Source organism: Erinaceus europaeus, chromosome 2, assembly GCF_950295315.1.
Source record: "Erinaceus europaeus chromosome 2, mEriEur2.1, whole genome shotgun sequence".
NCBI lineage: Eukaryota > Metazoa > Chordata > Mammalia > Eulipotyphla > Erinaceidae > Erinaceus > Erinaceus europaeus.
In genome coordinates this window covers 118067904-118082373 of record NC_080163.1, presented here as the reverse complement: position 1 = coordinate 118082373, position 14470 = coordinate 118067904, and positions in this window count along the sequence as shown.

Here is a 14470-nt window from a genome sequence, read left to right as displayed (position 1 = left end):
CTCCCTTGCAGGTGGGGAGCCGAGGACTTGAACCAAGATCCTTATGCCAGTCCTTGTGCTGCGCTACTGCCCGACTCCCACCACTAAAATTCTAAATGCTAGAGCACCGAAATCAACCTCATTGAGTCCAAGTCATTCTCAGGCCTATACACCTGCCAGGAGACTGTACCTGGTGATGACAGCTCAGTCCTTTCTGACATACAGGTGGTAAGATTTTGGGTTAAGGGGTCATGTTCAAGCCTCTCTATGAACCTGCAGAATGAAAGCTTTAAATGGAGTTAAGTAGGGAGTTGGGTTAAGCACATGTAAGGATCCTGGTTCAAGACCCTGGCTCCCTACCTGCAGGGGAGTTGCTTCATAGGTGGTAAAGCAGGTCTGCAGGTGTGTCTTTTCTCTCCCCCTCTCTGTCTTCCCCTTCTATTTCTCTCTGGCCTATCTAATAACAATGACAATGAAACGAGGGCAACAAAGGGGAAAACAAATTAAAAAATGGAGTTAAGTAGTGCTGCAGGTGTCTCCATTTCTGTCGTTATTCCACACAAGTAAAGCCAAGTTTCTGGGCTGAGATATTTCTAAAAATAAAGTTACTGATAACCAAGTTCATAGATTTGAAAATGTACCTAGACACCAAAGAATTTGAGCCACTGAGTGGAGACAGGAACCTGGGGCATGTCACCGCAGTATCCAATTTGACCCTGGTGTACTGCTAGGAACTGTAATGCTGAATTTTTAAAGATTTATTTCATATGTGAGAGAAAAGACAAAGTCACTTTGGTACATGTGTTGACAGATTGAACTGGGAACCTAGGATATGCAAATTCTGAACTCAATCATGTCCCCTTGAAATTAACATAACCTGGATTTTAGTATTTATTCCCTTTTGTTGCCCTTGTTACTGTTGTAGTTGTTACTGATGTCATCGCTGTTGGATAGGATAGGACAGAAACTTCACCTGCTTCACCACTTGTAAAGCGATCCCTCTGGAAATGGGGAGCTGGGAGCTCAAACCAGGGTCCTTATGCATGTACCCATTGCGCTCCCTTTTTTTTTTTAGTTTATTGGATAGAGACAGCCAGGAGTATAAGGGGAGACTGCTTCACTACTTACAAAGCTTTCCCCCTTCAGGTGGAGACCAGGGGCTCAAACCTGGGCCCGAGCACATAGTAACATGCCCCACCCCCCAATGCTGAACTTATAGTCACACAGGAAATATCCTATCTTCCACTCCACCCCTAGTGCATACAATAGTAATCAAACAAATAGGCAGCTTTACATCTGTGGGCATTCCTGGAAGCTCAGCCCTTCTAGAACTGAGGGAAAGTGGAGCAAAGTTACATGGGGGTGGGAAGATGTCATTTTCTGCATGTATCAGCTCCAAAGCAGACTGACTGATCAATGACAATGCAATGGGGTCCTCTGCCCACCCAAGTAAGGAAGGCAAGGTTCTAAGATGGTCCTGGATCCTTGATTCACTGGATCTTCATTTAGAGTCAAGGCATCCTCCCTGTCGTTAAGGTGAGAGCCAGAGCATAATTGTAGCACGTGTGGTGGCAGGTGATCAACTTCTGTTTGAATCCAAAACTATCCATTGCATCACCTCTCAGAGGCCATGTGGCTCCATCCTGTGGGCCAAATGAGCAGTGAGGCAGGAGACCAACATCGCATTTATAACCTTGTTTCACACACGTACTCCAACCTGCACAACCAGGCAGCATTCCATCCTGGGTGTGACTGCTAGGCCACGTGGTGGTAAATGTAGCATGGCCTCAGAAGGATCATTTGGGAACTGCAGGTAATGTCCCAAGGTTAGAATCCCAAAGTTAATGGGCTGCCCAAAATACCCATCGTGGCCACCAGGGGGCAACACCATCCTAGTGTTTAGCCATTAATAAGCACTGCTCAGCTCTGGCTTATAGGGGATCAAACCTGGGACTTTGGATCCTCAGGCATGAGTCTGCATAACTGTTAACGCTATCTACCCTTCCCCACCCCCGCTTTTTTTCTTTCAAGAGCACTGATTGGTTTATGGTGGTATGAGGGATTAACCCTGGGATCTCAGAGCCTCAGGCATAGAAGTCTTCCACAGGAAGTCCCAGGTGGTGATGCACTGGGTTAAGCATACATAGTACAAAGCATAAGGATCCCCACCTTCAGAAGGGGTCACTTCACAAGTGGTGAAGCAGGTCTGCAGGTGTCTCCCCCTTTCTACCTACCCTTTCTCTCAATTTCTCTATGTCCTATCCAACAACAACAAAGAAAAAAATGGCCATGTGGTCTGGGAGGTGGCACGGTGGATAAAAGCATTGGACTCTCAAGCATGAGGTCCTGAGTTCAATCCCCAGCAGCACTTGTACCAGAGTGATGTCTAGTTCTCTCTCTCTCCTATCTTCCTAATAAATAACATGGGAGTCGGACAGTAGTGCAGTGAGTTAAGCGCACGTGGTGCAAAACACAAGGACAAGCATAAGTTCAAGTCCCCACTTCCCACCTTCAGGGGAGTCGCTTCACAAGCGGTGAAGCAGGTCTGCAGGTGTCTTTACCCCTTTCTGTCTTCCCCTCCTCTCTCCATTTCTCTCTGTTCTAACAATGATGACATCAATAAAAACAATAACTACAACAACAATAAAAATAAGGGCAACAAAAGGGAAAATATAAGAAATTAAAAATATATATCTAAAAATAAACTATTTTTTTAAATGGCCATCAGGAGCAGTGGATTTGTAGTACAGGCACCAAACTACAGCCATAAACCTGGAGGCAAAAAAAAAAAAAAAGGGGATGGATCAGGCGGTAGCACGGTGGGTTAAGCGCACATGGGACAAAGCAGAAGGACCGGCATAAGAATCCCAGTTCGAGCCCCCATCTCCCCACCTGCAGGGGTGTGGCTTCACAGGCGGTGAAGCAGGGCTGCAGTTGTCTTATCTTTCTCTCTGCCTCTTTGTCTCCCCTCCTCTCTTGATTTCTCTATCCTATCCAGCAACAACAACAGCAAGGACAATGATAATAATGACAACAAGGGTAACAACAAGTGCAACAAAAATGGGAAAAATGGCCTCCAGGAGCAGTGGATTCGTAGAGCAGGAACTGAGCTCCAGCAATAACCATGGAGACAAAAACAAATAAATAAAAGTAAAGTCTTACACAATCATATGCTATTTCCCCAGCCCTGTCCTTTATTAAAATTTTAAAAAATATTTTATTTATTTACTAATGAGAGGGATAGAAGAGAGAGAAAGAACCAGACAGCACTCTGGCACATGTGTTGCCGGGGATCAAACTCAGGGCCTTATGCTTGAGAGTCCAACACCTTATCCACTGCGCCATCCTGGACCACTTAAAAAAATTTTAATTTTATCTGATATATAGAGAGAAATCAAGGGAGGTAGGAAAAGGAAAAAGACCTGCAGTATTGCTCCACTGCTTGTGAAGCTTCCCCCTTTCAGGTGTGGATGGGGCTTGTGTCCTTTCACACAGTGATTCAACTGGGTGTGCCACTTGCTCGGCCCGTCTGTTCTTTTTTGTTTTGTTTCTTTATTGGGGAGATGAATAGCTTGCAGTCAACAGCAAAATATAATAGTTGGTACATTTAGAATTCTCATTTTTTTGCATAAGACTCTAACCACCGCCCCCCCCCCCACACACACACCTAGTTGCTCCTCTGCTATCATGTTCCAGAGCCTGAACACTCACCCCACCCCAGAGTCTTTTACTTTGGTGCAATATTTTAAATTATCTTTATTTACTGGCTAGGGACAGCCAGAAATTAAGAGGGAAGGGGGTTGTAGAGAGGGAGAGAGACACCTGCAGCCCTGCTTCACCACTGTGAAGCTTTCCCCTTCCAAGTGGGGATTGGAGGCTCAAATCCCTATTCTTGTGCATTGTAGCATATGCAAACTCAACCAGGGGTGCCACCACCCAGCCCCCTGTTCCTTGATTTTTTTTTTTTTCCTTTTTTACCAGAGCACTGCTCAGCTCTTGCTTATGGTGGTGCAGGGGATTGAACCTGGGACTGGACAGAGCCTCAGGCATAAGAGTCTGTTTGCCTAACCATTGTGCTCTCTACCCCCGCCCCTCTTTTATTTCTTTTTAAAAAAATTTATTCCCTTTTGTTGCCCTTGTTTTATTGTTTAGTTATTATTGATGTTGTTATTGATGTTGTTGTTAGGACAGAGAGAAATGGAGAGAGGAGGGGAAGACAGAGAGGGGGAGAGAAAGATAGACACCTGCAGACCTGCTTCACCGCTTGTGGAGCGACTCCCCTGCAGGTGGGGAGCCGGAGGCTCGAACTGGGATCCTTACACCAGTCCTTGCACTTTGCGCCACGTGTGCTTAACCCGCTGCTGTACCGCTCAACTCCCCTCTTTTTTTTTTCTCTTTTTAAAAATTATTTATGAGAAAGGAGAGAAAAAGAACGAGACATCACTCTGATATATGTGCTGCCAGGTATTGAATTCAGGACCTCGTGCTTGAAAATCTAATGCTTTATCCACTGTGCCACCTCCTGGACCAACTTTTTAAATTTTATTTATTTATTTATTATTGGGCAGAGACAGAGAGAAATTGAGAGGGGAGGGGGAGATAGAGGAGAGAGACAGAGAGACATCTGCAACCCTATTTTACCACTTGTGAAGTTTTCCCCCTGCAGGTGGGGATCAGGGGCTTGAACCTGGGTCCTTGTGCATTATAATGTGTGCACTTAATCAGGTGTGCAACCACCTGCCCCCTGTTCCTTGTTTTTAAATGGTAATTTGCTTATTTTATTTTGAAGATTTATCTATTAACTCCAGTGAGAAGAGAGAACTACAACAGCACTCTGGGACATATGATTCCAGGGATTGAAGTCAGAACCTCATGCTTTAAAAGTGCAACACCGGGAGTCGGGCGGTAGCAGCGAGTTAAGTACACGTGGCGCAAAACGCTAGGGCCTGGGTAAGGATCCCTGTTCGAGCCCCCGGCTCCCCACCTGCAGGGGAGTCGCTTCACAGGTGGTGAAGCAGGTCTGCAGCCCGACTCCCTATTTATTTATTTTTTTAATGATAGAGAAACCAGAGCAGTGCTGAGCTCTGGCATAAGATGGTGCTAGAGACTGAACTTGGGACTGCAGTGCCTTAGGCAGGAATGCCTTTTTGCATAATCATTATGCTATCTCCCCACCCCTGAAGTTTTTTTTTTTTGTCAGTATTAGCTTTTATTTTACATGAAACAAGAGCAATAGATGCAGTGAGTCAGCACCTTGCTCACCGTCACTAGTATATGATCTTGCTTTCCCATGAACACCCATTCAGCTACCTTTCCATATGGTAAGTTGTGTCACTTGTTTCCATTCCCTCCAAATTTCCAGAAAATGATCTGCCTGTTATGAAAACAGAAAATGTGTGGTCTGGGAGGCAGTGCAGTGGATAAAACTTTGAACTCTCAAGCATGAAGTCCCAAGTTCAGTCCCCCACAGTACGTGTACCAGAGTGATATCTGGTTCTTTCTTTCTTATTAATATAAATAAATAGATAAATAAATAAAGAAGTTCTTTAAAAAAAGAAAGAAAATAGAGGGTAGATAGCATAATGGTTATGCAAACAGACTCTCATGCCTGAGGCTCCAAAGTCTCAGGTTCAATTCCTCGCACCACCGTAAACCAGAGCTGAACAGTGCTCTGGTTAAAAAAAAAAAAAAAAGAAAATAGAAAATGTTAGTTGCGATTCGACTTCGGAGGCGGAGCTACGAGCAGCAGATCGCTTTCTCTCCTCTCCTCTCCTCTCCTGGATCAACTAGGAATACCAAAGGAGACCACCCGGACCGAAACAAGACAGGACTAGAATGACCACAGAAACCCAGTAAATCACCCGTGAGTACAAACACGCGTGGCTGGTGACAGAGAGGAGAGAGGGGCCTAAGGAGAGATTAAGTGACTGCTAACAGTTCGACAGTTTGTCGGTGGAGACACCACCTCCAGTCTGCTCCACCAACAAGGGGACAGCTGAAGGGAGGAAAGGACTCCCCAGAGACTCACCAAGTACAACTCTGAGTCTCCATTGCTACTACCCTCATAATCTGGAGCAGCAACAGGGAGGGACACCAGGGCACAGAGATCTAACCGGGAAACTCAGGAGAAGACCTATACCTCGGTGGCATAGCTGAAGGGCTGTGAAAGTCTCTTTGCATAACCACTGGATTATCTCTGCCACACCCTGCTTTATCTCTTGGTCAGGAGTCATTGATTAAGCCAAGAAGCCTATTGATAGTTTAAAAGCCCTCAGGCTACCATAGCCTACAGGGGGAAAAAAAAAGGCTTTTATACCACTGAACTCCAACTCAGGGATTGACAAACCTCTTAACTTATATAAAATGGTTAAAACAACAAGAAAAAATAATGGAGACTCGAACCAGGACAAGAGTCCAGCTAAAAGTCCTCCAGAGGGCGAAGCACAAAACAACGAGTTCAACATCCAAACATTAGCTAAGGAAATAATAACAGGAGTGAGTAAAGAATTTGAAAAAATTGTAATCAGAACTGCAGGAACAACAAATGAGAATATGGAAGAAAATTCTAATAATCTCATGGTTATTAGAAAATGTTAGTTGCTTGGGAAAGAACGAAATTCATCACCTAACACTTTGAATAATTAGGATTTTTAATCATTTATTTTTACTTTATTATTATTTTTTAATTACCAGAGCACTACTCAGCTCTGGCTTATGGTGGTGCAGGGGATTAAACCTGGGACTTTGGAGCCACAGGCATGAGAATCAGTTTGCATAACCATTATGCTATCTACCCCTGCCCTTTTAATCATTTCTTTTTTTTTTTTTTTCTCCTCCAGGGTTATTGCTGGGCTCGGTGCCTGCACCATGAATCCACCGCTCCTGGAGGCCATTTTTCCCCCCCCTTTTGTTGCCCTTGTTGTAGCTTCGTTGTGGTCATTATTATTGCCCTTGTTGACGCAATTCGTTGTTGGATAGGACAGAGAGAAATGGAGAGAGGAGGGGAAGACAGAGAGAGAGGGGGAGAGAAAGATAGACACCTGCAGACCTGCTTCACCGCCTGTGAAGCGACTCCCCTGCAGGTGGGGAGCCGGGGGCTCGAACTGGGATCCTTACACCGGTCCCTGCGCTTTGCGCCACGTGCGCTTAACCCACTGCGCCACCGCCCGACCCCTTAATCATTTCTTAAAAGAGCAATGCTCAACTCTAGTTTGTGGTGGTGCTGGGGATTGAACCTATCACCCACCCAAGCTGGTTTCCGCCCAGGAAGATCTACCTGCGAACAAGTCCTGGCCCTCTCAACTTACATTGAAAATGGATTCCAGAAGAATTTAAAGATGGGTGCTGTCTTTGTTGATCTCACAGCAGCCTATGACACGGTCTGGCATGGTGGTCTCCTAGTCAAGATCTCAAGATGCCTGCCTCCATGGGTGGCCAACACTATATCGTTTCTTCTCCAAAACAGAAGATTCCGGGTGCATCTGGGTGACAAGTCTAGCAGATGGAGACCTGTCTCAAGTGGCCTCCCCCAGGGCTCTGTTCTGGCTCCTATGCTATTTAATATTTACATCAATGACCTCCCAGAAACTTCTTCAAGGAAGTTCATCTACGCTGATGACATCTGCTGTGCAACTCAGGCATCCAAGTTTGACATCCTCGAGGAAACACTCACGAAAGACATGTCTCTGATATCTGATTACTGTAAAAGATGGCGACTAATCCCTAGCACTGCAAAAACGGTATCATCTGTTTTCCATCTACATCATGCCTCGGCCTCCTGTGAGCTTAATGTGCAGCTTGGCGGTACGAGAATCCGGCATGAAGCCCAGCCAGTCTATCTTGGCGTTACTCTCGATCGCACTCTGTCATTTCACAAACATCTCATAAAAACTGCAGCAAAGGTGGGCGCGAGGAATAACATCATTGCAAGACTGGCCAGCTCCTCATGGGGCGCGAGCGCTTCCACACTACGATCATCATCTCTGGCATTATGCTATTCCACTGCAGAATACTGTGCCCCAGTATGGTTCCGTAGCCCCCATGTCCACCTGGTCAATTCCAAATTATATTCCTCCATGAGGATAATTTCTGGAACCATCCGTTCCACCCCGGTTCCATGGCTGCCGGTTCTTAGCAACATCGCCCCGCCAGATATTTGTCGGGATGAGGTATCATCTAAGTTCATTTCCCACGTCTACGCTTGACCGGACCTGCCAATGTATGCGGATATCTTCGCCCACCCTGTCCAATGCTTGACGTCTCGTCATCCAATCTGGTCCCCTACGCCTACACTGAACTTCTCTGTTCCAGACTCTTGGAAACAGAGTTGGCAGTCAGCTGAGGTAAAGAACAAACACCTCATCACAGACCCCTGCAAGCGTCAACCCGGCTTTGACCTAGCACGTTATGATTGGGCCCTCCTCAATCACTATCGAACAGGCCATGGCCGGTGCGCCGCTATGTTCCATCGCTGGGGAGCCAGAGACGACCCGAACTGCCCCTGTGGCCACAGACAGACTATGACCCACATAGTCAACGACTGCCACCTCTCCAGATTCAAAGGAGGTCTCGAAACTTTACATCAGGCTCAACCTGACGCTGTTGACTGGCAACGGAAGAAGGGCAAATGCTAGAAGAAGAAGAAGAACCTGGGACCTTAGAGCTTCAGGCATGGAAGTTATTTGCATAATAATTATGCTATCTACCCCCACCAGCCCTGAAGTTTTGGAAACTTAACTTGATGAGAGAGACAGAGCAGGGTACCATCCCTGAATGAGCAATAGTGGGATTTAATCTTGAAAGTGTTGTGTTCTATAGCTATACCACCTGCCTAGTCACTGGTTTTTGTTTTGAAACTTTATCCTGTAACCATTTTGTTAAGTTGCATTTAACCATGTGTGTTTGTGTGTATTGTGTGTGTATGTGTATGTGTATTTTCTTTTCTTTTTTTTCTACACTGCTCAGCTCTGACTTTATGGTGGTGCCAGGGATTGAACTTTGTGACTTCAGAGCCTCAGACATGAAAGTCTTTTGCCTAACCACTACACTACCTCTTCTGCCCTGTGATTTAATTTAATTTAATTTATTTTTTAATATTTATTTATTCATTCCCTTTTGTTGCCCTTGTTGTTTTATTGATATAGTTATTATTGATGTCATCATTGTTAGGACAGAGAGAAATGGAGAGAGAAGGGGAAGACAGAGAGGGGGAGAGAAAGATAGACATCTGTAGACCTGCTTCACTGCTTGTTCAGGGGCTCGAACTGGAATTCTTATGCTGGTCCTTGCACTTTGTGCCACATGCGCTTAACCCGCTGCGCTACCAACCAACTCCTATTCTATTCTATTCTATTCTATTCTATTCTATTCTATTCTATTCTATTCTATTCTATTCTGTTTTGTTTTATTTAGAACAGCTTTGGGGACACAGTGGTGCACCTGGTTAAGCATTCACATTAAAGTGCACAAGAATAAGGTTCAAGCCCCTGGTCCATACCTGCAAGGGGAATGCTTCACAAGTGGTGAAGCAGGACTACAGGTGTCTCTCCCTCTCCCTCCTTATCTCCCCCACTCCGTCTCAATTTCTCTTTGTCTCTATCCAATAATAAATAATTAAAAAAAATATATTTATTTTATTTATTTATTCCCTTTTGTTGCCCTTGTTGTTTTATTGTTGTAGTTATTATCGTTGTTGTCGTTGTTGGATAGGACAGAGAGAAATGGAGAGAGGAGGGGAAGACAGAGAGGAGGAGAGAAAGATAGACACCTGCAGACCTGCTTCACCGCCTGTGAAGCGACTCCCCTGCAGGTGGGGAGCCGGGGTTCGAACCGGGATCCTTATGCCGGTCCTTGTGCTTTGCGCCACCTGCGCTTAACCCGCTGCGCTACAGCCCGACTCCCAATAAATAATTTTTTACAAATATTTTTTATTTATTTTAATGAGAGATACAGAGAGAGGGAAGAGAGACCAGAGCACATCTCAGCTTTGGCTTATGGTGTTGCTGGGGACTGAATCTGGAACCTTGGAGCCTCAGGCAAGAGAGTCTCTTTGCATCACCATTGTGCTGGCTCCCCAGCCCAATAAATAAATAAATATTTTTTATAAAAGGAATAGAACAGCTCTATAGTACATTCCACCCAACTCATCTTAAACTGTAGTCAGGTGGGCACAGCCAGAGAGGCACCACAACAACACAGAGGAAAGGAATTTTTTTAAGTAAAAACAAATAAGGAAACAAGGATGCACTCATTTAAGTGTGTATTGAACTTTGTGCAGGGAATAAGACTGTCATGCCCCAAAACCTGGGTGTAAAACAGTGGCTGAGCAAGTTGTGGTCTATATACACAATGGAATACCACTCAGCTATTAAAAATGGTGAATTCGTGGTCTGGGAGGTGGCGCAGTGGCTAAGGCACTAGACTCTCAAGCATGAGGTCCTGAGTTCGATCCTCAGCAGCACATGTACCAGAGTGATGGCTGGTTCTTTCTCTCCTCTTATCTTTCTCATGAATAAATAAATTCTTTAAAAAAATGGTGAATTAACCTTCTTCACCTCATTTTGAATGGAGCTTGAAGGAATCATGTAAAGTGAGATAAGCCAGAAAGCGAAGGATGAATGTGGTGGGATGATCCCACTCAAAGACAGAAGTTGAAAAATAAAAACAGAAGAAAGAACACAAAGCAGAACTTGGACTGGAGTTGGTGTATTGCACCAAAGTAAAGGACTCTGGGTTGCGGGTGTGGGGGTTGTACAGATCCTGGAACATGATGGCAGTGGAGCGCCTAGTTATGGGGTTAGAGCATTATGTGGAAAAGCAAAAAGTTTACACATGTACCAACTACTGTATTTTACTGTTGACTATAAATAACTAACAACCCCCCCCCCCCCATAAAAGGAAAAAAAAAAAAAACACCCTGCCATGCCTTGGCAGAGTTCTCATCCAGAAAGACATCAGCACAGGCTCTGGTGAGGTGCTGAGGTCTTGCTATGGTGTGGACTCACCAGTTGATGATGAAATGGAGCCTCCTTTATTCTGTGAACTATCCTTTCCATGGAACTGGGACAGGGACACAGTCCAGTGGGCAGGGCAGCAGAGGAACACAAATGTTCCTGGGGAGCCCATACCTTGGCACAAAGTTGGGGAACTGCAGGGACAGAGAGCCTCAAGACACCTGTGTAGGTAACAGCCAGGATGCAGGGGCACTGGGGGGGGGGGCTTGGAAAAGACTGGTGCTTTTCCCTCTGCTCCGTTCAGGAAGCCACCTTGTTGCCATGCAACCAGAGGACTATCAGGGTCCTGAAGGCTGCTTCCTGCATTCTGGAACAGAGGGTTGGTCTTCCCTCTGGGGAGAGGCACTGAGAAGGCCTGAATTTCACACCCACCACCTTCTCTAGAGAACTGAAACCTAGGAATACATATGAAGGTAGGAGTGGGGGAGGCCAAGGTGATTAGACCAGCTCTTGACTCTCCATCTGGGGGGCCTCCATTTCCACATCTGTAGGTGGACATTCCCACTCCACTCTCCCCTGCCCCACACCAATTCCATAAAGTGAGAGACAAATAGGGAGCAGCCTAGAACCTTTTCTATTCCTGCCCTAGGGGAAAAGAAAGGGTAATGTTTCCTGCGGAGGAAACAAAACTGGGCCACTGATGAAAAGACCAGCAGACTCGTCAAAGCATCATCCAGCAGCTCTTACCAAGAATATCATCAAAAAACACCAGATGAGTCAGGCAGAGACAAAACCAGAGCATTCCTCTGTGGAGACCTAGACGATGCATGAACCCACTGCCCCAGCCCATGTGCCGTCAGCCCTGTAAGGAGCCAGTGAGTGGGGTGACCTGGGTTCCCAGACCCTGATGTCCCCACCCCACCCCCATCCAGGAGTGTGGGCATGCAACAACTTGCTTTCAAATATGAGCAAAAGTGAAGACAGATCATATCCCAAAAGGATGCAAAGATTAGGTTATTGGGATATGTGGCTGGTCTCTGTCTTCCCTTCTCTCTCTGTCCCTGTCTCTCACAGGGGAAAGTGCTTCAGGACAGGTGTCTGAGCACTGCCTGCTCTGTTGAAAGAGAGATGAAAAGTGTAGAATCTCAGGAGCAGGGGTGACGGACTCCACATGCAGCTGTCTAGGTACTTTTTATAACCTGGTTGCAAACCTACCCTCTCCCTCAATTCTTTCCTCATGGAGAAATGTGATTTCATCTCTGAACATCTGCAACCTACTTGGATCAGGCTGTTTTTCCATAGGACTTGGCATTTATCTCACTATGAGTTCAGACAACCCTGCTCAGAGGGGCTACCTTGACTGTGACTATGCACAGGTCTAGGGTTCCTTCCCTTGAATCTTCAGACTTTGTTCTCCTCCTCATTTCAGCATCTGGCCTTCTCTTTCTTTCTCACACTTATTTATGAGAGAGAGAGAGAGAGAGAGAGGAGAAGAAAGAGAGATACAGAGAGAAAGAGAGAGAGCCAGAATATCTGGCAATGCAATACTGGGAATCAAACTCAGAATTAAAAAAAAATATTCTATTCTATTTATTTATTTATAACCAGAACACTGTTCAGCTCTGGCTTATGGTGGTGTGGGGGATTGAACCAGTGACCTGGGAGCCTCAGGCATGAGGTTCTGTCGCATAACCATCATGCTATCTCCCTCACCTGATTTTATTTATTTATTCAGAAGGAAGATAGGAGGAGAGAAAGAACCAGATACTCTGGTACATGTGCTGACAGGGATTGAACTTGGGACTTCATACTTGAGAGTCCAATGCTTTATCTACTACTCCACCTCCTGGACCACTCAAACTCAGAACCTTGCTGGCCTTTCTTTCTCCTTTTTTATAAATTATTTTTATTTATTCATTGGCTAGAAACAGCCAGAAATCAAGATGAATGGAGCAACAGAGAGGGAGAGAGATAGGGAGACAGATGGAGCCCTGCTTCACCGCATTAGAAGCTATTCCCCTGCAGGTGGGGACTGGGGGGTTCAAACTCAGGCTCTTGTGCATTGTAATATGTGCAAACATAACCAGGTGTGCCACTACCCAACCCCTCTATTTCTTTCTCTCTCTCTCTCTCTTTCTTTCTCTCTCGCTGATGAGAGCTCAGTAGCTTTTTAAAATTATCTTTATTTATTGATTGAATAGAGACAGAAATCGAGAGGGAAGGGAGGGATAGAGAGGGTGAGAGACAGAGAGACACCTGCAGCCCTGCTTCACCACTTGTGAAGCTTTCCCCCTGCAGGTGGGGGGTGGGGCTTGAACCCAGTTCCTTGCGCATTGTAACGTGCGCTCAACCAGGTGCGCCACCACCCGGCCCCCACTATTTTATTTTTTTTTAATGACTTTGAAAAAGATTAACTGGATTTCTTTCTCTTTTTAAAAATCATTTAAATTATCTTTATTTATTTATTGGGTAGAGAAAGCCAGAAATCTGGGGTCAGGCAGAAATCAGGGGTCAGGCGGTAGCACAGCAGGTTAATCACACATGGTGCAAAGCGCAAGGATCCCGGTTCGAGCCCTGGCTCCCCACCTTCAGGGGGATCGCTTCACAAGCTGTGAAGCAGGTCTGCAGGTGTCTATCTTTCTCTCCCCTCTCTGTCTTCCCCTCCTCTCTCCATTTCTCTCTGTCTTATCCAACCACAATGACATCAATAACAAAAACAACAATAATAACCACAATAATTAAACAACCAGGGCAACAAAAGGGAAAAAGTAGTCTCTAGGAGCACTGGATTTGGAGTGCAGACACCGATACTCAGCAACAACCCTGGAGGCAAAAAAAAAAAAAAAAGAGTGAGAAAGCCAGAAATCAAGAGCAAAGGGGGTGATAGAGAAGGAGAGAGACAGAGACACCTGCAACACTGCTTCACCACTTGCAAAGCTTTCCCCCTGCAGGTAGGGACCACGGACTCAAACCTGAGTCCTAGCACACTGTAACATGTGCTTAACTAGGTGCGCCACCACCTGCCCCCTTTTCTTTTTTAATTTTTTTTATATTTGATAAGGCAAAGGGAAATTGAGATGTGGAAGAGCTAGTGAATGAGAGAGGGTAGATAGATAATGGTTATGCAACGAAATTCTCATGCCTGAGGCTCCAAAGCCCCAGGATCAATCTCCCCGCACCACCATAAGCCAGAGCTGAGCAGTTCTCTGGTGATAAAAAAAGAAAGAAAGAAAGAAACCAGGAAGGAAGGAAGGAAGGAAGGAAGGAAGGAAGAAAGAAAGGAAGAAAGAAAGAGGGAGATGGGCTGTAGTGCAACAGGTTAAGCGCAGGTGGCACAAAGCACAAGGACCAGTGTAAGGATCCCAGTTCAAGCCCCTGGCTCCCCACCTGCAGGGGAGTCACTTCACAGGTGGTGAAGCAGGTCTGCAGGTGTCTCTCTTTCTCTCCCCCTCTCTGTCTTCCCCTCCTTTCTCCATTTCTTTCATCCTATCTAACAACAATGACAACAGTAATAACTACAACAACAATGAAAACAAGGA